Source organism: Phyllobates terribilis, unplaced genomic scaffold (assembly GCF_046119375.1).
Source record: "Phyllobates terribilis strain yellow unplaced genomic scaffold, ASM4611937v1 Scaffold_6956__1_contigs__length_40896, whole genome shotgun sequence".
NCBI classification, from domain to species: domain Eukaryota; kingdom Metazoa; phylum Chordata; class Amphibia; order Anura; family Dendrobatidae; genus Phyllobates; species Phyllobates terribilis.
Genome location: NW_027369698.1, coordinates 16,964 through 40,897, shown reverse-complemented (window position 1 = coordinate 40,897; position 23,934 = coordinate 16,964). Strand labels below are relative to the sequence as shown.

General features: G+C 38.8%; 6 non-coding genes across 6 annotated transcripts; all 6 read left to right on the top strand.

Moving 5' to 3' along the window:
- The first annotated feature begins 13,316 nt into the window (after positions 1 to 13,316).
- On the top strand, positions 13,317 to 13,514 carry LOC141251348 (U2 spliceosomal RNA). The gene has a single exon (XR_012313101.1). It is a non-coding gene; the product is annotated as a U2 spliceosomal RNA (small nuclear RNA).
- A 642-nt stretch (positions 13,515 to 14,156) lies between these two features.
- LOC141251347 (U6 spliceosomal RNA) lies at positions 14,157 to 14,259 on the top strand. Its single transcript, XR_012313100.1, has one exon. It is a non-coding gene; the product is annotated as a U6 spliceosomal RNA (small nuclear RNA).
- Positions 14,260 to 14,561: 302 nt separating this feature from the next.
- LOC141251351 (U5 spliceosomal RNA) lies at positions 14,562 to 14,681 on the top strand. The gene has a single exon (XR_012313103.1). It is a non-coding gene; the product is annotated as a U5 spliceosomal RNA (small nuclear RNA).
- Positions 14,682 to 21,128: 6,447 nt separating this feature from the next.
- On the top strand, positions 21,129 to 21,326 carry LOC141251346 (U2 spliceosomal RNA). Its single transcript, XR_012313099.1, has one exon. It is a non-coding gene; the product is annotated as a U2 spliceosomal RNA (small nuclear RNA).
- A 642-nt stretch (positions 21,327 to 21,968) lies between these two features.
- LOC141251352 (U6 spliceosomal RNA) lies at positions 21,969 to 22,071 on the top strand. The gene has a single exon (XR_012313104.1). It is a non-coding gene; the product is annotated as a U6 spliceosomal RNA (small nuclear RNA).
- A 302-nt stretch (positions 22,072 to 22,373) lies between these two features.
- Positions 22,374 to 22,493, top strand: LOC141251350 (U5 spliceosomal RNA). The gene has a single exon (XR_012313102.1). It is a non-coding gene; the product is annotated as a U5 spliceosomal RNA (small nuclear RNA).
- The last annotated feature ends 1,441 nt before the right edge of the window (positions 22,494 to 23,934 follow it).

Genomic DNA, 23,934 nt, shown 5'->3' with positions numbered 1-23,934 from the left:
GTGATGAGCCGATGTTTCCTCTATAGCCTTCGTGCTCGGGGATCTCGGGATCTCGAGGACGCTTGATAACCGGTGATGTCCTGTTATCCTTCGCCGAGTCATCCTCCGGTCTCTTCCCCGCCAGTATTTTGTTCTTTCTGCGCTCCTCTTCTAGCGCCAGGCGCGCGGCGTCTGCTTCATCACGAGCTTTTCCCAAGGCTGCCTCGACTGCCAACACGCGCCGATCACGCTCTTCGATCACCTCAATGAATTCGGACTCCATCGCTGCTATGTCCTCGTCAGCTACCATGGTTCTGAAAGTGCTTTCGTTAATCACGTAAATAAGACAACAAACCAAGGTGACCAACTAAAACGAAGAAGATGCCAAAATTTCCATCTATTATTCGGCCCGATACTTACGGACAGAGTATCCCATTGTCGGGGATACGCGTCCGGATACTCCTATCATACGGCTATTATTTTTCAACAAAATAATATAGTGAAAAATAAAGGAAAATAATAAAAAATGATGAAAAAATAATGAGAAATAATGAAAAATATCATTCTACCTAATCTTAGTGCACGTGATTATTATAACGAAAAATACGATCGCCTAAAGTCTAGCTAACGTTACGCTATCATGCGACCTTACGTACATGAAAAAATGAGAAATAATAAAAGATATCATTCTATCTAATCTTAGTGTGCATGGTTGTTATAACGAAAAATTCGATCGCCTAAAGTCCAGCTAATGTTACGCTATCATGCGACCTTACGTACATGAAATAATGAGAAATAATAAAAGATATCATTCTATCTAATCTTAGTGCACATGATTATTATAACGAAAAATATGATCGCCTAAAGTCCAGCTATTGTTCCGCTATCATGCGACCTATAATGCGCAAAATATTTATAACGGAAAAAAGATGGATTGAGAATGTCCCCTGAAATAGTAGTCCAATGCTGGGACTGGGTCGATTTATTCCCGGCCCAATAACGAAATTGCAAGTTGTGTTATAAATACACAGGAAATTCGTCGGGCCGATCTATTGAAATGCAAGCTCAATAATGGGCCGTCCACTTAAACTATCAGACTGGGTCAGCGCATCAGTGGCTGTTTATTCTTCAATCTGACCAAAAGCATCCAATTAATCTGACCAAGATCATAATGGGCCGTCCACTTATTCGTCAACTATTGGGCTTGGTAACGTGGGCTTAGGCAACACTTAAACCATCCAATGAATTTGCAGCCCACTCCACGCCTCCTTCAACCTTCAGTTACGCGTATCCGGGATCGCCGACCACGCCCACCTTCCGATATGCTCGCTCCACCCTCGACTTGGCTCATGGCTGCGACCCTCCCGGATTTTCAGCGCCGAGGCCCAGTCGCCTCCTCCGTCCACGAGCCACCATCGACCGAGCGGGAGAGCGCCATCTCAACCGTCCGGTTAGGGCGCCGAGCGGCGGGCCAAAAACCCCACGCCGCCGTACTGCCTTCTCCGGTCGCGAAAAACGGCCTCTCCGTGGTGAAACTACGGCGAGTTCTTTGACAGGCCACTCCTCCATGGTGCCCAACTTATGCAGAGCCACTCCTCCGCCCGTGCCCGCCGACCTTTGTTCGCAGGATGAAACGGAGGGACCCAGGCGAGCCTCACGGTGGTCGTCTCAGACGGCGGTTAGGGGCAAGAATGCCTCACGGAGGGACTCAGGCGGTTATCATGGCTCTGTGTACCTCTTGTGAACGGGAAAGTTCGGACGCCACCACCTCGATCGGCTGATGTGAAGAAAAGGAAAATTCCAGAATTGAACTGTAAAGTCAAATAGTAAAATCAATTTTAACATAGATCGACCTCGTTCCCACAGACGGCGCCAAATGTCGTTACATAAAATTGAACGAAGAAAAATAGATAGAGGAACTTTCGATCACCTGTTAATGGAGAAAAATGGCTTCTGGAAGAACTGTTGTATTTCTTTAAAATGAGAAAAGCATAAATCCAAGAGCAGTGAGGGAGAGTCTTTAAATAATACCCTAAACATTCTTTTCCTAAATTGCCCCTCCTTGCCTTCTTTAATTACATTTAATCATATTTAATTTAATGAGTTAGCTTCAGGAATAAATTATGTTCGCACAGGTTGGATCTCCGATCATGTGTCTTCAACCAGATGTTTAAGGCAAGGGTGTCCCTGTTGACATTATCTATTTATTATTTATGTAGAGAGCCAAGTCGTCCGTACTTCAACAGGTTGTATCATCAGATCTTCTTGATGGGTTCTTGTAGATCGCCTTCTCTTTGGTAACGCAAATCTTTGAGAAATGCTCAATTTCGAATCATATACTCAGTTTGTATGAGTGAGCATCATAAATAAATATGATAAAGATGGAGAATTATTTCGTCAAAGTGCGACTGGTGTCCAAAGGGATGAAATTTGTTGGTTTATACAAGTCCATTAAATGGATAGATACTTAAAATATCTGGGTCTCCCGAGAATTATCATCAGATCTAAGAAAGTGGTATTTGCCACACTTAAGGAGCGTATTTCGAAGAAGCTTCACGTCATCACGGATGGAAGGAAAAATTCTTATCTCAAGTCGGTCGTGGAATCCTGATTAAGACAATTCTACAAATGATTCATTTATATGATGTAAGTATATTACGCCTCCCCATGTTGCTTATAGATGAGATTTAGAATCAGGTGGAAAATTCATTAGAAGTCTCGGGATTCATTGTATGTGGAAAAGGGTTATGCAATTTGGACATTATTAACAAGAGTTTGATAGCCAAGCAGGGGAAGAGTTTGCTACACTGTCCATCCTCGTTGGATGCGCAATTTTGAAGGCACGATATATTAGATGGTCCATCTTTTTGGGTCGTGTCGGGGAGATAAGCCTAGTTTCACATAGGCGGGCATCTGAGGAGCAAAATCTCTACTAACTGAAGGTTTGTCCTGGCATATAGGATCCGACATGTTGGTGACAATTAGATCAGTTTAGGTGTTTGACCGTGGTGACACGGGAGCATACAACAAATGTCGTGTTTGCTTTGATGCACATGCTTGTGAAAGATCGGATTGATCATCCCACTCGTACCTGGGATCATTCAAATTATAAATTTTTGATTATGTGATATTGATAACGCGCGTTTATTTAGTCGTAAAGTTAGAGAGAAAAGGATTGTAAATAAACAAAACGTGAAAGCAAATAATTGTGAGATTAACATCTCGCCAAGTTTATATCTAAATGACAATAAATCCTATTTGCTAGAATATAGTGAAAACAAGGGTCGGACACACAAGAGGCTATCATCTTACTTTGATTTCTAATAAAATGTTTATGATTAAGACGGGGATTTTGGGTTTGGAAAACTAATAAAACATTGAAAATGTGTTTTTGACAAATATTGGAAAAAGCTCTTAGCAAATTAAATATTCATGTTTAACTTATGATAATGATCATAGTGAGTTCATAAAATAACCTAATAGTGAATTGATCTTATTCCTATGCAATAATTATTTAGCATTCCCGACCTAGATCTACTAAACCTATCCAAATTAGTTAACTACGACGACCGCCTATAGTTCAAACTAATGGAGGCATTAAGCGAAGAACACCGAAAAACTGAAATAGCAATTGACTTCTATTCCTATCATGCAATCCTCTACATCATTCCTAGTTCAACCGACTCTAGAAATAAATTCTTGCTTCGAAGATATAGATAACGAAGACCGCCAGTATTCTATCCTAGAATGTATGAAAGACTAACTTGGAACACTTTCCACCACTTCTTAACAAACATTCACACCCAACATCATCATGATCACATTCCTCACGTCTGGGTTTCTCTCGATTTGTGAAGGGAGACGATCAAATACTTTATTCTCAAGCTTTCCTACAACATATACGATTTGGGTCATGGTCCTTTCGAGAATTCAACTTGGTAACGGATGAGCCTACTTATTTCAATCCTTCATGTAGACTTGTGTTGCTTGCAGCTAGAGCTCTTATTACCTCATCGTAAGACGCTTGAGGTTGGCGCGCTGGTGGATTAAGTTGATTCTCCGTATTGTTCCATCGGTGATTTGGATGATTCCTCTAAGGATGAATTCCTTGGTTATTGTAGGAAGACCTTCCTTATTGAAATCCCAATGCATTGACCTCCGCTTGAAAAGTCGGACAAGCATCTGTAAGGTGGAGATCATCTCCACAAGCCTCACAAGCTTTCATCTGCTATGTCGTTCCTTGGAGCTTCAGCCTCCTAATTTGTTCCTTCAGTAGTGCAACCTCGTTTGATTTGGCTTGCGCAACACTCGACACATTCCTCCTTACTCAGACTCCCCGATGTACTATCTTGAGTCATCCGCCAGAGTTGTGAAGACTTTCATGGCTCATGTATAGGTCAACCAGATACTTCCTTGGCATGATGCGTTGACCGTTGTGTAAGTATAAGATCATGTCGTGGTCCTGATAGCCATTGTAGGGACAACACTTGATACGCTTTTTGAACCTCTCAATATAGTCGTAGACAGATTCTCCAACCTCCTGCTTAAAGTTGCAGATGTATTTAGCTAGAAATAACCTCTTCATGTCAACCTAATTAGTTACACTTCCCTGACCCAAAGTATGGTACCAATCCTTCGCCGACTCCTTGAGGGAGAACGAGAAGGATATCATCTGCATCTGCTCAACATCCATGTCTGAAGGTCTCAGGTTGGCGCAAACCTCCATGAACTCATCTATGTTTTGGATTGGGTCCTCTATTACTGACCCGCTGAATTTTGGTAGTAAATATACTATCCCAGTCGTTAACTCGAATCTATGTCCAATCAAGAGATCCGGTAGAGTCAAAGCTCTTGTTGGCAACCCCAAGTTAGGGGCAGTCAATGCTTCCAATGTGTTGTATGCCATTCCTTTGCCTAGTTCGTTCATGCGTTTGCGCTTGAGTCAGTGGAATTCACGTTCGATCTCTGCAATAGGGGAAACAATAGTGGAATGGGCACAAACCATGTAAGTGGGTCACACCTATGAAGTGTAGTAAAAGAAATAAAAAAAATTGCTGATATTTTGTTGCCTTGCCGGCAAAGGCACCAATTTTCTATAAGCGTGTTTATTTGATCATAAAATTGAAAAGAAAAGAATTGCAAACAAGCATAGCATTAAAGCAAATAATTGCGAGATTAAGATCTCGCCAAGTTTATACCTAACTGAAACTAAATCCTATTGGCTAGAATATAGTGGAAGTAAGGGTCGAACCCATAGGAGGCTATCAGCTTGCTTTGGTTTCTAATAAAAAGCTTATGATTAAGAAGGGGGTTTTGGTTTTGGAAAACTAATAAGACGTTGAAATGTATTTTTGACTAATAATGGACAAAACTCTTAGCAAAGTAAATATTCATGTTTAACTGATGATAATGATCATAGTAAGTTCATAATGTAACGTAATAGTGAATTAATCCTATTCATATGCAACAATTATTTACGGTCAGGATCTACTAAGCTTGTCCAAATTAGTTAACTACGACGACCGCCTATAGTTCAAACTAATGGAGGCATTAATCAAAGAACATCAGGAACCAGAATTAACAATTGACTTCTACACCTATCATGCAATTCTCAACACCATTATTAGCTTAACCGACTCTATAAATAAATGCTTGCTTCGAAGATATAGATCACGACGACCATCAGGAATCTATCCTAGCATGTGTGAAATACTAATTTAATCCTAGGAGCTCAATCTAGAAAGAAACTAATGGTTCAATTGGCAATAAACAATCAAGAGAAGAACAATCAAATTCATGCTATTAAGAACAAACTCACATTAATCACCAATTAAACACTTCAAAATACTTCACTACGAAAGAGGAGATTAGCTCCTCATACTAGGCTTACAGAGAATAAGAAATGCTTCAAATAAAGTACATAAACTCCCAAACTAGCTCTCTCTAGGTTAAGAAAGAAGAAGCCTTTATATAGACTTTTAGTCCTTAACCTAGAAGATAACTAGTAAAGTAATTAAAATAAACAAAATAAAATCTACTAGTACCAAAAAATCAACCATAAAATCCTAATATAAAAGGGAAAAATAATGTGTTTTCTATCGCGTTGAAATCGGCGGTCGCGAAAGTGGACCGGCGGTCGTCGCGTACTTCAATTCTCGGATAAAAGAAAACTCTTCTGGCAGTCACCAACGTGCATCCGCAGTCTTCACCGTAAGATCAGTCTATGACTCCTTCAGCTTCGTCTTGCTCTTCAATGTCGTGCTTCTCGGTCTTCACTTCATCTTTTCTTTGCTACGTCTCTACTTTGTCTCTAGTTTCCTCGTAAAATGCCAAAATGAGATATATGTGGTCGTAATGCAATGCATACCAAATTCACCATAAATAAGCTCAATATCATACCAAAACATTGCTAATACTATGCTATTATACCCGTAATAGACGTGTACATCAGATATGCATGCTTGGGCATATGAAAAACATGGATGGTTCTCATTGAAGACGAGATATCAGTTCCAGTTGCAGGAGGACAAAAATGGTGTGCACGGACATCCATCTACATCTTCCATCCAACAGACTATATGGAACATGAGTCTCCTCCTTATCTAAAGCTGTGTGGAGGGCACTATCTAATTCTTTGGCAGTCAAGGCATAACTTATGATCTGATATTACTCTAACATCTATTTATGATTTTGGAGTAGAAACCTATGGCATGCTCTTTGTTCTTGTCAGTCATTTTCAAGGGTCTGACTACCATCACTTTTGTTGACATTTATCCTTGCTTACACCTTTACAAAGCTGGATACGTGTTGCATATCCATAGCAAAAGATGGACTAGAATCAATTCTCCTTGGCATGTGGATAGCCTGGACAGTTCGAAACTACCAACTATTCCAAGGGAGCGATGATCATGGTACCCAAACCTTGATTGGATTTAGTAAACTCGTCCATGAGTACATGCAATTTAATGAGAAATATTCAACTCATGTCTTTCCCCTTGGCCATTCTCACAAAGTTGGTCTCCTCCTCCAACTGGTTTATATAAGACCAATACTAACAAGTCTTTTCTTGGTAATGGAGGGTATTGATAGGTGTATTGTGGTCGTGGCCATCAAGCACATCTTTAGTACTCGACCTGTCATGGTAGGTAAATGCTTCGCTTTTCACTTTGGCTTTGCATCAGCTATTTCATTGGGCTTTGATTCTGTGATTACTGAATCAGACCCGATGGGACTGACGAGCCACAAAATGTGTGTCATTATGCTCAATTAAAGTAATGACCCTAACTAGCAACTCTACACTAGTAAATCAACAAGCAAGGGTCGAATCCTAAAGGGAGTCAGTTTATCAATTCTTGTATTATTAATGTGATTAACTTATAAGTAACCAAGGGGAGGGGGGTCGAATGCAACTAAACTAACTAAACTACATTGTAAAGCAGTATGAGAAAACACTTCATTCAACAAGCATTCACACAATGAATAGATAGGTTGATCATTGACTCCTATTGATGTTCGAGTTTGTCAACAATTCATATTATATGGTTATCCTAATCTCTGTTCTGATATAGTTATTAGTCCAACTAGTCCTAATAACCCTTATTAAACTACAACCTTGAAACTATCAAGATGCAATAGCAAAAGCAGATATGAACTCAGGAATAGATAGGTGCATGCAGTACCATTGACTAAAGTCGATATTTGACACATAATCAACTCTCTCTACAATCGCAATCCCAACTAGATCATGAAATTGATTTGCTAAACAAAGATAAGACTTTTCAACTAGAAATAATCAAACCCTAGAAATATGAATAGATCTAATCTATCTAGATGATCACGCCATAAAGATAAATCAAATTCAATAAACTTATAAGCGCAAGAGAGATGTGTAACATCTCCAGCCTAGTTGTTGCCCCATCTTGGGCCTAACCTATCACTGAAGAAACTGGTGACATATCTCTCCAAGTAAGGAGTATATGCTAAAGGTCACGAGTTCAATTCCTCCTGGTAACAACCTCTCTGCCTTTATTTATAAAGAGGAGATTGGTTGGGTTACTTGGGTTGCAGCTCTGATGCCTTCAATGCTAGGTCCAACCCAGGATGGGGTAACGGCTAGGCTGGAGATGTTACAAGATGAAACAAACCAAATATGAATAAGAATTATGGTAGAAGTCTTACAACAAAATCAACTAAAAGGTTTCAACTGTTGAACATAACAAAAGAAAACTATTGTGACATAGTTTCTCTAGAACGTAAAATTAGAATTGTAAAATGATGGATAAGGAGGAAAATCTCCTAAAATCCTATTTATTCAACCTAAAACATAAATATAATAATCCTAAAAGACCATCCCGAAGCTCCATTAGAAAGCAGCAAAGTCCTGAAGCATATTCTGCAAGTGAAGCCTATGTTTCGAATCCGGCCCAACAGGGGCGCGGTCACACCACCTAGGATGTTGTCATGCCTAGGATTATTTTGGTCCGTGATGTGCATCAACAGGGCGTGGTCGCGCCACCATGGGCTCGGTTGCGCCTGACCTCTGTTGCCCCGCGCGGCTGAGCCTTCTCTTGCACGGTCGCGCATTCGTCCCTGTGGCAATCTTTTCTTCGTCTCTCTTATGTCTGTAATCCTCATGAATAACATTTCTACATTGCGAGGTCCGGATTATAGGGATACAGCTCATACCATTGCCAAATCACCTATAAACGACTCTAATAACCACAAGATGCGCTATGCAAGATATCGCCTGTCAAACTCCCCCGCGCTTAGACCTTGCTCGTCCTCTAGTAAGCTGCAATGAACTCACTCCTCCATTATGCACATCAGTCTCAGCGAGTATGGAAAAACTTAATAGCAGTGGTCATCATCAACACTTCAGCCTCAAAGTACCTGCAATCATCAAAGCACATGCGTAGACTCCGACTCTACCAAAAGTCTATAAAAGCAAAACAGAAAAAGGCTCAAAAGACTCAAAACGACTCAAATCTAACCCAAAATACATGTTATCAATAATTCCCTAAACTTGAACTATGTTTGTCCTAATCAAGTACACGACAATGAATCCATAGAATATGCAAAAGTTGTCTCTATCCAAGTGACATATGAAGGATAATAACGCAAGATCAAACAAACGGCAAATTCATTTCCTAAAATGCTTCATAATCAATGATAGGATATCATAAGTTCCAATACAATCGAAGGCACACAAAAAATCACAACTCACCCTAATAAATACCACATAGAGTTTTTGTTGCTTCTTTTCATCATCTTCATTTACTCATATTTTTTTCTGTTTTAAACCATTATTTGAGGTTTCAGGTCCGTCCGTTTTACGGTCCGGGCCCACTAATAGAACTCTTCGCTTTTCCATGGAGGATCGAACCCGTAGTGATCTTTCACACCACGGAGATAGCATGCTCTTCTAACTTATTGCATTAGGAGCTCACCCACCCTTTATTCTCTTTTTATGTCATTTTCATAATGAAAAAGACGGAAGTAAGAATATATTAACACAGGATAAAACTAAAGATGAGAGGGTAAAAATGTGATTCTAGGATTGGTCCTAATTCATCCTAATCAAAGTCCACATGCTCAAGTCAATGTCCTCAATTTAATGAATCATATCATCATCACAACACAATTATAATATCAACATCTAAATCATATTTAAAAAGATTCAAAATTAATGCACCATTATAAGAGTCCACAAAGTACCAAATAGGGGAAAATATGATAACCGACTCACAAAAATAAAAAACAAATGCAAAAACAAACTCAAAAACTCAAAAACAAACGTAAATGCAAACATAGTGAGATAATTTACCTGCCCCACACTTGAAGTACACAATGTCCCTATTGTGAAATAAAGAACAAAGATAAAAGATGGGTGAAAGTGTAAACGTACCTCATATCTCGGGTTGCCTCCCGAGAAGCGCCTAAATTAAACTCGTAGGCTCGACTTCTCAGCTCTCAATCATCTAGAACTAGGCCCTTCAAGGTCCTTATCATCCTTCCTCACATAATAAGACTTAATTCCTTTTCTTTTCCATATTCTTTATCGTACCAAGCCTGCTTCTTTTCCTTGTAGTGTCCTAGAGGTAACTTAGGCTCAACTTTCGGTACCTGTAGAATAGAAGAAGGAGGAGGAGGAGGCTTGTCGCCTTCCAAATTCAGTAACGGGATCCCACCTGCCAAACACACCTCAGCATCATCCACATTCCTAATAGGATCAATCACAACAATAGTAGAAATAGAAGAAACATCCTCCACGGTGTGTTTCATAGCATCAAAGATATTAAATCTAAATCTCCCCATCAAAACTCTAAGGTTAAAGACCCACTAGCTAAATCAACTTTTCTACTAGCAATTTTCATAAAAGGTTTACCCAAGAGTATAGTCGTAGCTTGCCTATCTTGATCCATATCTAGCACAAAGAAGTTTATAGGAAAGACTAGCCTATCAACCATAACCAACACATACTCAACTACTCCTTTAGGATGCACAATGGACCCATCAGTCAATTGAATTATTATACCAATTTCATGCACAAGTCCTAATCCTAGATGCTTACATAGAGAGTATGGAATCACATTAATAGAATCACCCAAATCAAGCATAGCTTTATCAAAATGTGTATCACCAATATGAAAAGGAATACTTACCATTCCCGGATCGCTGCACTTCTTAGGCATACGCTTTTGGAATATAGTCGATACTCTCTCACTTACCGAGTCATGATCCTTGTCATTCTCATGTATCCCTGTGTTTTTCAATGCTTCGGGAAAGGGTGCCGAGGGTTTCAAACTCTCGAGTGGTGGAAAGTTTGGAAGAAAACAGTTTCTCTGTCTCATCTTGAAATCACCACGCGGATCATATATCTCATCCTCGAAATCAAGTGTAGGAAACGGGTCACTCTCCTCGGTGTTAAGTGGCGAAAGAAGGCCATCCTCAGAACTAGCCGTAGCACGAGCATGCAGATCCAGGCCGCGGGCGTGCAGGTCCGCAGAATCCTTGTCGCGGTTGCACACCCATAGGCGCGGTTGTGTGTCAACTTCTGGAAATGAGTCCGCATCGGCGCATTCGCGCCCTTGTGCAGGGGCCTCAGTGCGGGCGCGCTGGCTTGGGCGCGGGCACACAGCTGTTTCCTCTTCAACTACGAACTCTTCTTCATCGATTGACGTTTTCTCCGAGTTCCGACCACTTCTAAACGCCATGGCACTGGAATTCCTAATGTTGGGGTTCACTATGGTATGGTTTGGGTTCACGATGGTTTGAGATGGAAATGCATTCAATTGATTCTGTGTCAGAGTAGATACTGCATGTGCCAACTGCCCAATTTGTGTTTCCATGTTCTTTATACTTGCCTTGGTAGTTTGGACTTGAGTTGTGAAATTCTTCATGCTTGCTTCCGTAGTTTGGACATGAGTTCTGAAATGCTTAGTCAAGTTGTTCAGCAACTCTGTAGTAGATGGTCCAGAACTAGGTTGAGGATCGCGATGCTTCCACCTCTGTTGCTGCTCAGGTTGATCTTTATACCTTGAACTGTAGTTATTCTGTTGTTGATCATTCCAATGGCGTGGAGGTCCATATCCACCCACAACATTAACTTCAGCAACTACATCTTCATGTAGCTCGGGGCATTGGTCAGAGTGGTGAGATGGACTCGAGTATACTCCACAAAATCTCGCTGATTGTTGCCCACTCTTTGGCACTAGACTAGCAAGCATCTTCTTAATCTCAGCTATCTCATTAGTAATGCCTGAATGCTTTGAACTCGTGGCATTCACTGCTCTCTTATTGTAGGTCCTCTCAAAACTCCTAGTACTTTCTGCCATATCTTGTAGCTTCTCCATGGCATCCTCAGGGGTCATATTTAGAATGCTTCCACCACAAGCGGCGTCAATTATTCACCTTTCCGAATTCAGCAAACCTTGGGTTTGGTATAGCACCAAATCCTCAGACTCGTTCCCATGAAAGGAGCAGCTAGCACACAACCCCTTGAAACGCTCAAGGTAATCCTAAAGAGATTCTTTATCTCACTGTTTTACCTGGGCAATCTCTTTCTTTAGGGCATTAAATTTCTTTACTTGGAACTACCTATTCAACTATTCCTTGTTTAATTTCTCCCAGCTATCTATGGACACAGTAGGTAGATGGTAGTACCAGGACCTGGTAGTATCTTTCAGCGTAAACCTAAATGCTCTCATCTTGATCTACTCTTCAGTGACATTAGCTGGCTTAGTTGTCATGTAGATATCATGGAATTGGGTGAGATGCATGATTGGATTCTCTTCGGGCAAACCTTGGAACGTGGGGAGAAAATTGATTACCCCATACTTCACATTAGGTGTAGTACGCTCCCTCAATGTCCGGTTACCACCATTATTCCTTTGCACAAGTAACTTTTGTTGCGCTTAAAATAGTTGTCTCTGCGCTTCTACGACTTGTCTGAGTTGAGCTGATTGCAATTGGGTATCTGCAAGAGCCATTTTCTCAGGAGTCTGCTCTCTAGTCTGATCGTCATCTATTGTATCAATATCGAGTCTCTTCTCTATGTGACTCCTACAGATAGTCTACTCGATCTATAGATTAAGCTCAACAAGAAACTAATCAGTAGCACTGCTGTTGATCATACAGTAGTTAACACCAAAGTTAATCAAACTAAAAACACAAAAAAGAAACTTTGACTGTCGGGCAACGACGCCAAATTGGACGAGCTACAAAATATTATGTCGTTATGCTCAATCAAAGTAATTATCCTAACTAGCAACTCTATATATCTTATTCCAAGTAACAAATAAGTATACATTTCAATATATGTTTGTAAGAAAATATAAAAATTAATATCTTTTAAAAGTTGAAGTTATTTGTATTACATTTTCTGAAAAAATGGATTATTGTATTTAGGATTTCTTTGGTAAGTGTATATCCTATACATCTTATTCCAAGTAACAAATAAGTAATTACATCGTGTTGACTGCGAAATAACATCAAAATTCATAGTCGTCTGTTGCTAGTATACTATGAGATGATTTGAAACTTGAAAAACTGAGGCGAAGTCTTGTTGACTGTGAATTACATCACATTTCATAGTTACTTGAAAAAATGAGTTTTTAAGAATGATTAATAGTTAAAATTGGTAATAGAACAGCCTACGGCTTTGCATATATTGGAGAGCATGAGGCATGAGCAATGTATAGTTCATGTAATGAGCTCTCAACGACATGAATAAAAAGAATGTGAAATGAGAGTGAGACTGCGCATCCCACATCGACAGTAAGAACGAACAGCCGTGCATGGAGAGGGTATAAAATAGGCAAAGAAAGGATGGATAAATCATACCTTTCTCGGCCTTTTGGCTAAGATCAAGTGTAGTATCTGTTCTTATCAGTTTAATATCTGATATGTGGGCTATCGGTCCACTTTGATATTAAATTTATTTTTTGCGGGGAAAGGCCAATAAAGGTAGCTTGCTATCTTGGTCCTTTAAGTGTCGCCCAAGCGTTGCACTATTGCTTGGGCCTGGCACACCCCACCCAATACTAGTCTTCAATTTTACAATGAAACAGATTATAGAATTGGTGTATCAAACAGATATCCTATATAATCATGTGTTTGCTGTCAGATTATAGAAAATGGCCAGTTGAGTTTCATTCACGTTTGAACATTCACTATGTTTTAGCTGCTGCTTTGAAATAAGTGTTATTCTCCTTGCCCGTTTGGAGAGTGAAGAATCACTATGTTTTTCTATTCTAGTAGTTTGCTAGAAGTGTTGTTCTCTGATTTTTTCTTCTGCTGCTGCTCTGAATGTCACTTTGAACTGCATACAAAAGCAAAACAGTGAGATTGTAGAGCTAGTGTGTAGTTGTTTATCCTGATTATGCATTTGATATTTGCCAAAAAAAATCTACCAATACTTGTGAACTCGAAGGTGGACACAGCTGCGTATACATTGTTCCCCATGAGGTGTTCTGCTAAACTTTGTTATAGATGTTGTCTATCTTAATGCAATTAATTACTAGCTTTCTTATGCCCTGTTCAGTGCTAGTAGCTCTGAGCAATTGGGATATCAAAACTGCATCTGTAGACTGAGTGCATGTTTTTCTTATATGTATCCCACATCGACATCTAGTAATAAAATATACTAGTATATATAGGCAGCTGAACCACAATAGATCGTCTCTTCGGAGACATCTGATAAAATTGGAACGATACAGAGAAGATTAGCATGGCCCCTGCGCAAGGATGACACGCACAAATCGAGAAATGGTCCAAATTTTTTTTATTTTGGTAAGTGTCTTGTGCTATGACAAGACTGTTCTTGTTCTGCATGCTTCTACATCAGGAATTCAGGACTTTAATCTAGTTTCGTAACAGCTGCACATAAATCCATCAGGTCTAGTAACGATAGTTGTAGCCAGCGCTGCATCTGTTGATTGATTCATTCAAATTTGTGAACAAGGTACTCGGGCTAGTGGCTCACTCCCACTGCCAGTCTTCTCCTCCCACATGGATTACGAACTGAAACCCCTTCCTTAGTGCCTTTATATATACATCCATCATCTCCATCAGGTTACTTGTGGAGCCATGTAGTAAGCACAGAGCGAACTATTCTTTCGCCTTTTACTAAAGAATACCGTGTGCTTGCTACTTCCAAATGGCATACCCTTATTTTTGGGAGGCAGCCCTCTATGTAGAGGGCTCCTAAAATTTTCAGTATGAACTATATAAGTTCCATTTTCTTTTTTGATGTTAATATTGTCCAAATGACTCACTTTATTATTGTGGAGATAGAACATTTCAAGTTTTAACTATATAAGTTGCATTTGATCCAGTGCTTACAACCATACACGTGTTAGCTTATTCGTGCAAGTGGTGAGCGCATCTCTGAAGAGTGAAGAGCAAGCTCTACCACGTGGTGCAAGCACAAGCACTCTCAAAAGTGGTTCAACTAAATCAAGAAAGGTTTTCTTTAGAGCCAATATAATTTAGCACGTTTAGAAGGTCTACTTAAATCAGTTGTACGGAAAGCTAGTGTACTAGTTTCTCTTTAAATAGGTGAAATGTGTAATTAGAAAGTCTTACGATTTTTCATGTTTTTAGAGTTATTCTTTGTAAGGGAGCTTAAAATATTTCAGGTCATCTTCGAGGAAGAGAGCAATCAATCACTAGGGGGAGAGAGTGATTTGTATGCATTAAACACTTCTAAGCGAGCTTAAAAGAGTAATAAAGTATAGTGATGAGTTTTTATCCCGGATCAATAGGATCTAGGGTTCTCATCTTTGAGTAACATTTTTGTTCTAGTCTTTAGCTTCTTTCTTCAACACTTAATCAAACTCTAAGTCGCCTTGTTTGTGAAGAAGATCCCCCTCTCTGATCCAACAATTGGTATCAGAGCTTAAATCTGACCAAGAAGCCTTCACTCAATCCAGAAGTTTCAAACATGTCGCAAGACAAAGCACTCAGTACACCCATAGCCTTGGGATCTCTCTAGCCTCATCTCTTAATCGAAGACGAGCTTGACTGGTGGAAAGCCATGATTCGCAACTATATCCAACAGATTTTTTATCATTATTGGATGATCCTAGAGAATGACGATGGAAAGGTGACAACTACAACCAAAGAACATCCATGGGGTCCCGCTGAATATTCCTTGATGGAGAAAAACGCAAAGGCAAGGCAGCTGATATTGAATTCCTTCCAAAGGAAGGAGAAGATTATGAGCATATCCACCGCTCAAGGCATTCAGAAAGCTATAATCCACATGCATCGTGGCAGCGGCGGCATGAAGAAGAATAGAAAGTTCGAGCTGCAATGTGAGTTTCACTCATTCAAGATGAGAGGGATTAAATCCATATCCGACTACCACTCTCGCCTCCAAATCCTAGCCGAAAAAATGGATTCCGCAACAATCGCTATTGAATCTTGGGAGCTATCTTTGGCTTTCATTCACGGTGTCGATCAAATTTGACACAACCAAGAGAATAATGCTCATGAATCAAGAGACAAAAGAATTACCAGTGGATGTGCTCACTGGTAAATTCCACGTCAAGGAGATGCATGATCTAGAGCATTTTCAATCTTCCAAGGTTACTGCTCTAAATCTCACTAGAGTTCTTAAAAGACTTGACAGCGAGACCGTCATTAAAGACGATGAAGATGTTGAGCTCGCCATGATGACCAAAATGGTCAAGAAGTTTCCCAAGAACAAAAGCAAGTTATGAAGGAGCAAGTTTCTATGAGGTACCTCACCAACTTCATATGCTACAACTGCCAACAAAAAAGGTTCAGAGAATTATGTATTCCTTGATTCCATCACTATGTTGACATGTATTTCTGGTATATCTAATTTGTGTACCAGGAATCGATAAGCACTACTATTGTGTGCATATCAAAAGAAAATACAATCCATAGTTTTAGGTCCTATTGTGACCTTTTTAGGAGGTAGTACTATCACTTTTGCAAGGTACACTCACACTTTGAGGTATTTGTAACAACCTCAATTCACATGAGAATATTATCGCCAATGACTTTAGACTTTCACGTCCAAAATCACCCAGAATTATAACATTGAACAAAAACATAACATATATATATATATAAATAATATCAAAGTCTTACAACCATTGAAATTTCTTCTTCACACCTTGGAAGCACCACCTGATGTGCCGTATGTAGACGGATGACACCATCCAACCATGCAAGGTATATAACGGTCGGTTAGTCTAATAAAATATTATGCAAATGTGATTTATGTGATGCTCTATATGGTCGTATCTAGTTAAACCCATCGATTCTCGAATGAAAGCTGATAGCCAAGGGTAACTCTGATACTTCCACCGAATTAGGAAAATATATATACATATAGCAAGAGAAGACTCCAATGAAATTGATTCTTATGGAAAATATTTATAACAAGAGAAGCCTCCAAGAAAATTGAGTCTTATGGAAAATATTTATAACAAGAGAAGACTCCAAGAGAATTGAGTGTTATGGAAAATATTTACAACAAGAGAAAACTCCAATGGAATTGAGTCTTATAGAAATTATTATTTTTATAATATATGTATTTGTGTGGGAACATTTTAGATAATAACCAACAATGATTTTATAAAACAACCTCCCATGAATAATTGGGTCAACGACCAATCTCATCGCATACGTGTTGTGTGAATTCATATTGGAGAGATGACTTACTTAACCAGGAGGCGAGACGATTTTCCAAATTGTACTAATCACCCGGATGTTTATTTATTATGTGCATAATCACACTTATCTTCTTTACTTCTCAAAACGTACATTCAAGTTGAAGCTTTAATGATGTCTCGCAATGAGAACGAAGGGAATAACCCCGATTGTTGGCAGTAGCTAAGTGCACCACCATTTATATCAACATATAAGTGTACGGTCATGACCAAAAGATATCAGGGCACATCCTCCTAATACCGAGTTATAAAGAAACAACTAGACCTCACGAGGTACATAGTGTTCCTACGAATACTCGTTCTAACTATACAATATATCCACGACAATCCACAACAAAATCCATATATCACCTTAAGATAATAATATAATCATATATATAGCATGAGGTGGGTTCCGGTAAAACGGTTTTTGTGGTAAAACGGTAGTACTAATCTGAACCATTAGATTAACGAGAATGGATGAGCTGGATTTGATTGGGAATATTAGATTGACTAAAAGAAAATTAATTAAAAACAAAGGAGAGAATCTTGGAAAGGAAAAAAAGATAAAAAAATTAAGAATAAAATTGCGTTAATTTATTACGTTTTATCTTTTTCAAAAACGATCTCCTGAGAATTCAATAAATATTCTTTCCAGTTCATCATTCAAGAGTTTATTCGTTTCGGGATTATGATTTTTTCAAGAACCATATAGGTGCGTTTTTTCAGTTATCGTACAGTTTTCATAATTTGTTGTATATTTTTCGCGATACCATACATGTTTTTCCCATATTGCTATCAAACTTTCTCGTTCTATTTTTCGCGATTTCTCTATTATGAATAACTCAATTTAAATTACTGCAAATTCTTTTTTCGCGAATTTGATTAGTGATTTTCGGGGTTTGAGTACTTATTTTCGGTTGTGTTTTTCTCATAAATCAGCTAGAATGAATCTGCGAATAAATAAGTTCTGATCATGAAAAACAATTTTGGATCATGAAAAACACGTCTTAGAGTGTGAAAAAACGTCTTAGAGCATGAAAAAATAGTTCCTATAATTTATCGACTCTTTTAGATTGTGAACAACGAATCTTAGATAGTAGAAAATAAGTTTCAGATTGTGAAAAACGAGCTTCGAATCGTGAAAAACAAGCATGATAAACAAGTTTTAGATTGTGAACAATGAATCTTAGATCACAAAAAACAAGTTTCGGACAATGAAAAACGAGTTTCAGAACGTGAAAAACAAATGTAAAGTGTGAACAAGGAGTTTTGGATTTTGAACAATGAATCTTTGATCATGAAAAACAAGATTTTGATTGTGAAAAACGAGTTTTGGATTGTGAACACAACTGTAAAAGAATGAACAACAAGGTCCTAGCTCATGAAAAACAAGTTTTAGAGAGACAAGTCTTAGATCATAAAAACGAGGATAACCCAAATTCAACCATAATTAGAGAACATAACCATAATGTACCAAAAATTGCAACAAAAAATAGACATAAACACCAGTTCAAACTCAAAAAAATGGTCAAATATGCAGAATTTCATCCCTCACAAATAGCGATTGTTTTAGATTGCAGGGTTTTGAAACCCAAACCCGGAAGCTTCGACGCCTAGGATGGACGAAACAGAATTAATTTCGCTTCTCGATTTCTTTGGTAAACTAGTTTCTAGCTTCATGTCCCCGAAGCTTCGACGCCTCATGAACATCAGTTATATCACAGGGAAGCCATTTCATTATGCTAAAGCACAGATACCAAATTGCAAATTCAACAAATTGATCTACTGCTAAATAATGTACAGCTGAACCCAATTCACAAAGTAAATTGTAGCCTTACAGTAGTCAAAACTCATAAATTTGGATCCGAAAAATTAACTGGAATGTAATTTATCCATTAAATTGTAGCTTCAAAATTACAAGAAAATCAGCATGGATGATATCAATAAATAATTGAAACATCAGTAGATTCAAAAATCATCACATTAGTACTTACTGTTGTCCTTACAATGTCAAATTCGATTGAACAAGGTAGTGAAATTAAACAAATTCTCACTTGATAGAGGTAGGAATGGAGGATTCTAACCAGAGATGGCACCAACTGAGGGCGAATGAAGAATGCGGCGACGGTTGAGAGACCAAATCGGATGCCGGTGAGAGAGGGACAACAGAGAGAGACCAAATCAAAAGGCGGGAAGGGGGCGAATGAATAATGGGTTGAGGGTCGAATTCGGCGTACAAAGACCCACAACAGAACGCCACCGGTCGGAGGGAATGAATTGAAGGCGAGCGGGGGTCGAATTCGGCGTACAGGTACTATGATCAGAACACCGCCGGTCGGAGGGAACGAATTGAAGGTGGGGGTCAAATTTGACATACAAGAGTGCAAGACGGTACCGGTTAGAGGGGGAGCGACGAAGAAAGGAGGTGAGCAGGAGTGCAGTTGGAATTAGATGTTCTGTGTACGACAAGGAAAGGAGGCGAGCAGGAGCAGAAGGGCAGTAGGAATTGGAGGCGTTCGGGGGACGAAGAGCACAAAGAAACCTAGGATTAGGAAGAAGAGGAAGAAATAAATACGTACAAATAAGAGGAATTAAGAATATTAAATTGAAAATTGATAATGGAATCAAATCCCCTCAATTACGGGATAAGGGTTTAAATTTTTTCCTTTTATTTTGATATATATTGTATAATTCTTTTGTGTTTAATCTGATAACTCCATTTCAATATAATCTGACGCTCTATATTATTTCTACTATTTTACTATACGAAGGTGTTTTACTAGAACCTAAATCTATATAGTATATCCACTATATGCATACAACCTAAATAATATTTATTGTAGGTTATTAAAGTTTCCAACACAAGAGAGAATAATATTTTATTCCAACTTAATATAACCACCGATTCATTGTTAATTAAGACAAACCTTGGAACGTGGGGAGAAAATTGATTACCCCATACTTCACATTAGGTGTAGTACGCTCCCTCAATGTCCGGTTACCACCATTATTCCTTTGCACAAGTAACTTTTGTTGCGCTTAAAATAGTTGTCTCTGCGCTTCTACGACTTGTCTGAGTTGAGCTGATTGCAATTGGGTATCTGCAAGAGCCATTTTCTCAGGAGTCTGCTCTCTAGTCTGATCGTCATCTATTGTATCAATATCGAGTCTCTTCTCTATGTGACTCCTACAGATAGTCTACTCGATCTATAGATTAAGCTCAACAAGAAACTAATCAGTAGCACTGCTGTTGATCATACAGTAGTTAACACCAAAGTTAATCAAACTAAAAACACAAAAAAGAAACTTTGACTGTCGGGCAACGACGCCAAATTGGACGAGCTACAAAATATTATGTCGTTATGCTCAATCAAAGTAATTATCCTAACTAGCAACTCTATATATCTTATTCCAAGTAACAAATAAGTATACATTTCAATATATGTTTGTAAGAAAATATAAAAATTAATATCTTTTAAAAGTTGAAGTTATTTGTATTACATTTTCTGAAAAAATGGATTATTGTATTTAGGATTTCTTTGGTAAGTGTATATCCTATACATCTTATTCCAAGTAACAAATAAGTAATTACATCGTGTTGACTGCGAAATAACATCAAAATTCATAGTCGTCTGTTGCTAGTATACTATGAGATGATTTGAAACTTGAAAAACTGAGGCGAAGTCTTGTTGACTGTGAATTACATCACATTTCATAGTTACTTGAAAAAATGAGTTTTTAAGAATGATTAATAGTTAAAATTGGTAATAGAACAGCCTACGGCTTTGCATATATTGGAGAGCATGAGGCATGAGCAATGTATAGTTCATGTAATGAGCTCTCAACGACATGAATAAAAAGAATGTGAAATGAGAGTGAGACTGCGCATCCCACATCGACAGTAAGAACGAACAGCCGTGCATGGAGAGGGTATAAAATAGGCAAAGAAAGGATGGATAAATCATACCTTTCTCGGCCTTTTGGCTAAGATCAAGTGTAGTATCTGTTCTTATCAGTTTAATATCTGATATGTGGGCTATCGGTCCACTTTGATATTAAATTTATTTTTTGCGGGGAAAGGCCAATAAAGGTAGCTTGCTATCTTGGTCCTTTAAGTGTCGCCCAAGCGTTGCACTATTGCTTGGGCCTGGCACACCCCACCCAATACTAGTCTTCAATTTTACAATGAAACAGATTATAGAATTGGTGTATCAAACAGATATCCTATATAATCATGTGTTTGCTGTCAGATTATAGAAAATGGCCAGTTGAGTTTCATTCACGTTTGAACATTCACTATGTTTTAGCTGCTGCTTTGAAATAAGTGTTATTCTCCTTGCCCGTTTGGAGAGTGAAGAATCACTATGTTTTTCTATTCTAGTAGTTTGCTAGAAGTGTTGTTCTCTGATTTTTTCTTCTGCTGCTGCTCTGAATGTCACTTTGAACTGCATACAAAAGCAAAACAGTGAGATTGTAGAGCTAGTGTGTAGTTGTTTATCCTGATTATGCATTTGATATTTGCCAAAAAAAATCTACCAATACTTGTGAACTCGAAGGTGGACACAGCTGCGTATACATTGTTCCCCATGAGGTGTTCTGCTAAACTTTGTTATAGATGTTGTCTATCTTAATGCAATTAATTACTAGCTTTCTTATGCCCTGTTCAGTGCTAGTAGCTCTGAGCAATTGGGATATCAAAACTGCATCTGTAGACTGAGTGCATGTTTTTCTTATATGTATCCCACATCGACATCTAGTAATAAAATATACTAGTATATATAGGCAGCTGAACCACAATAGATCGTCTCTTCGGAGACATCTGATAAAATTGGAACGATACAGAGAAGATTAGCATGGCCCCTGCGCAAGGATGACACGCACAAATCGAGAAATGGTCCAAATTTTTTTTATTTTGGTAAGTGTCTTGTGCTATGACAAGACTGTTCTTGTTCTGCATGCTTCTACATCAGGAATTCAGGACTTTAATCTAGTTTCGTAACAGCTGCACATAAATCCATCAGGTCTAGTAACGATAGTTGTAGCCAGCGCTGCATCTGTTGATTGATTCATTCAAATTTGTGAACAAGGTACTCGGGCTAGTGGCTCACTCCCACTGCCAGTCTTCTCCTCCCACATGGATTACGAACTGAAACCCCTTCCTTAGTGCCTTTATATATACATCCATCATCTCCATCAGGTTACTTGTGGAGCCATGTAGTAAGCACAGAGCGAACTATTCTTTCGCCTTTTACTAAAGAATACCGTGTGCTTGCTACTTCCAAATGGCATACCCTTATTTTTGGGAGGCAGCCCTCTATGTAGAGGGCTCCTAAAATTTTCAGTATGAACTATATAAGTTCCATTTTCTTTTTTTGATGTTAATATTGTCCAAATGACTCACTTTATTATTGTGGAGATAGAACATTTCAAGTTTTAACTATATAAGTTGCATTTGATCCAGTGCTTACAACCATACACGTGTTAGCTTATTCGTGCAAGTGGTGAGCGCATCTCTGAAGAGTGAAGAGCAAGCTCTACCACGTGGTGCAAGCACAAGCACTCTCAAAAGTGGTTCAACTAAATCAAGAAAGGTTTTCTTTAGAGCCAATATAATTTAGCACGTTTAGAAGGTCTACTTAAATCAGTTGTACGGAAAGCTAGTGTACTAGTTTCTCTTTAAATAGGTGAAATGTGTAATTAGAAAGTCTTACGATTTTTCATGTTTTTAGAGTTATTCTTTGTAAGGGAGCTTAAAATATTTCAGGTCATCTTCGAGGAAGAGAGCAATCAATCACTAGGGGGAGAGAGTGATTTGTATGCATTAAACACTTCTAAGCGAGCTTAAAAGAGTAATAAAGTATAGTGATGAGTTTTTATCCCGGATCAATAGGATCTAGGGTTCTCATCTTTGAGTAACATTTTTGTTCTAGTCTTTAGCTTCTTTCTTCAACACTTAATCAAACTCTAAGTCGCCTTGTTTGTGAAGAAGATCCCCCTCTCTGATCCAACAATTGGTATCAGAGCTTAAATCTGACCAAGAAGCCTTCACTCAATCCAGAAGTTTCAAACATGTCGCAAGACAAAGCACTCAGTACACCCATAGCCTTGGGATCTCTCTAGCCTCATCTCTTAATCGAAGACGAGCTTGACTGGTGGAAAGCCATGATTCGCAACTATATCCAACAAATTTTTTATCATTATTGGATGATCCTAGAGAATGACGATGGAAAGGTGACAACTACAACCAAAGAACATCCATGGGGTCCCGCTGAATATTCCTTGATGGAGAAAAACACAAAGGCAAGGCAGCTGATATTGAATTCCTTCCAAAGGAAGGAGAAGATTATGAGCATATCCACCGCTCAAGGCATGCAGAAAGCTATAATCCACATGCATCGTGGCAGCGGCGGCATGAAGAAGAATAGAAAGTTCGAGCTGCAATGTGAGTTTCACTCATTCAAGATGAGAGGGATTAAATCCATATCCGACTACCACTCTCGCCTCCAAATCCTAGCCGAAAAAATGGATTCCGCAACAATCGCTATTGAATCTTGGGAGCTATCTTTGGCTTTCATTCACGGTGTCGATCAAATTTGACACAACCAAGAGAATAATGCTCATGAATCAAGAGACAAAAGAATTACCAGTGGATGTGCTCACTGGTAAATTCCACGTCAAGGAGATGCATGATCTAGAGCATTTCAATCTTCCAAGGTTACTGCTCTAAAGCTCACTAGAGTTCTTAAAAGACTTGACAGCGAGACCGTCA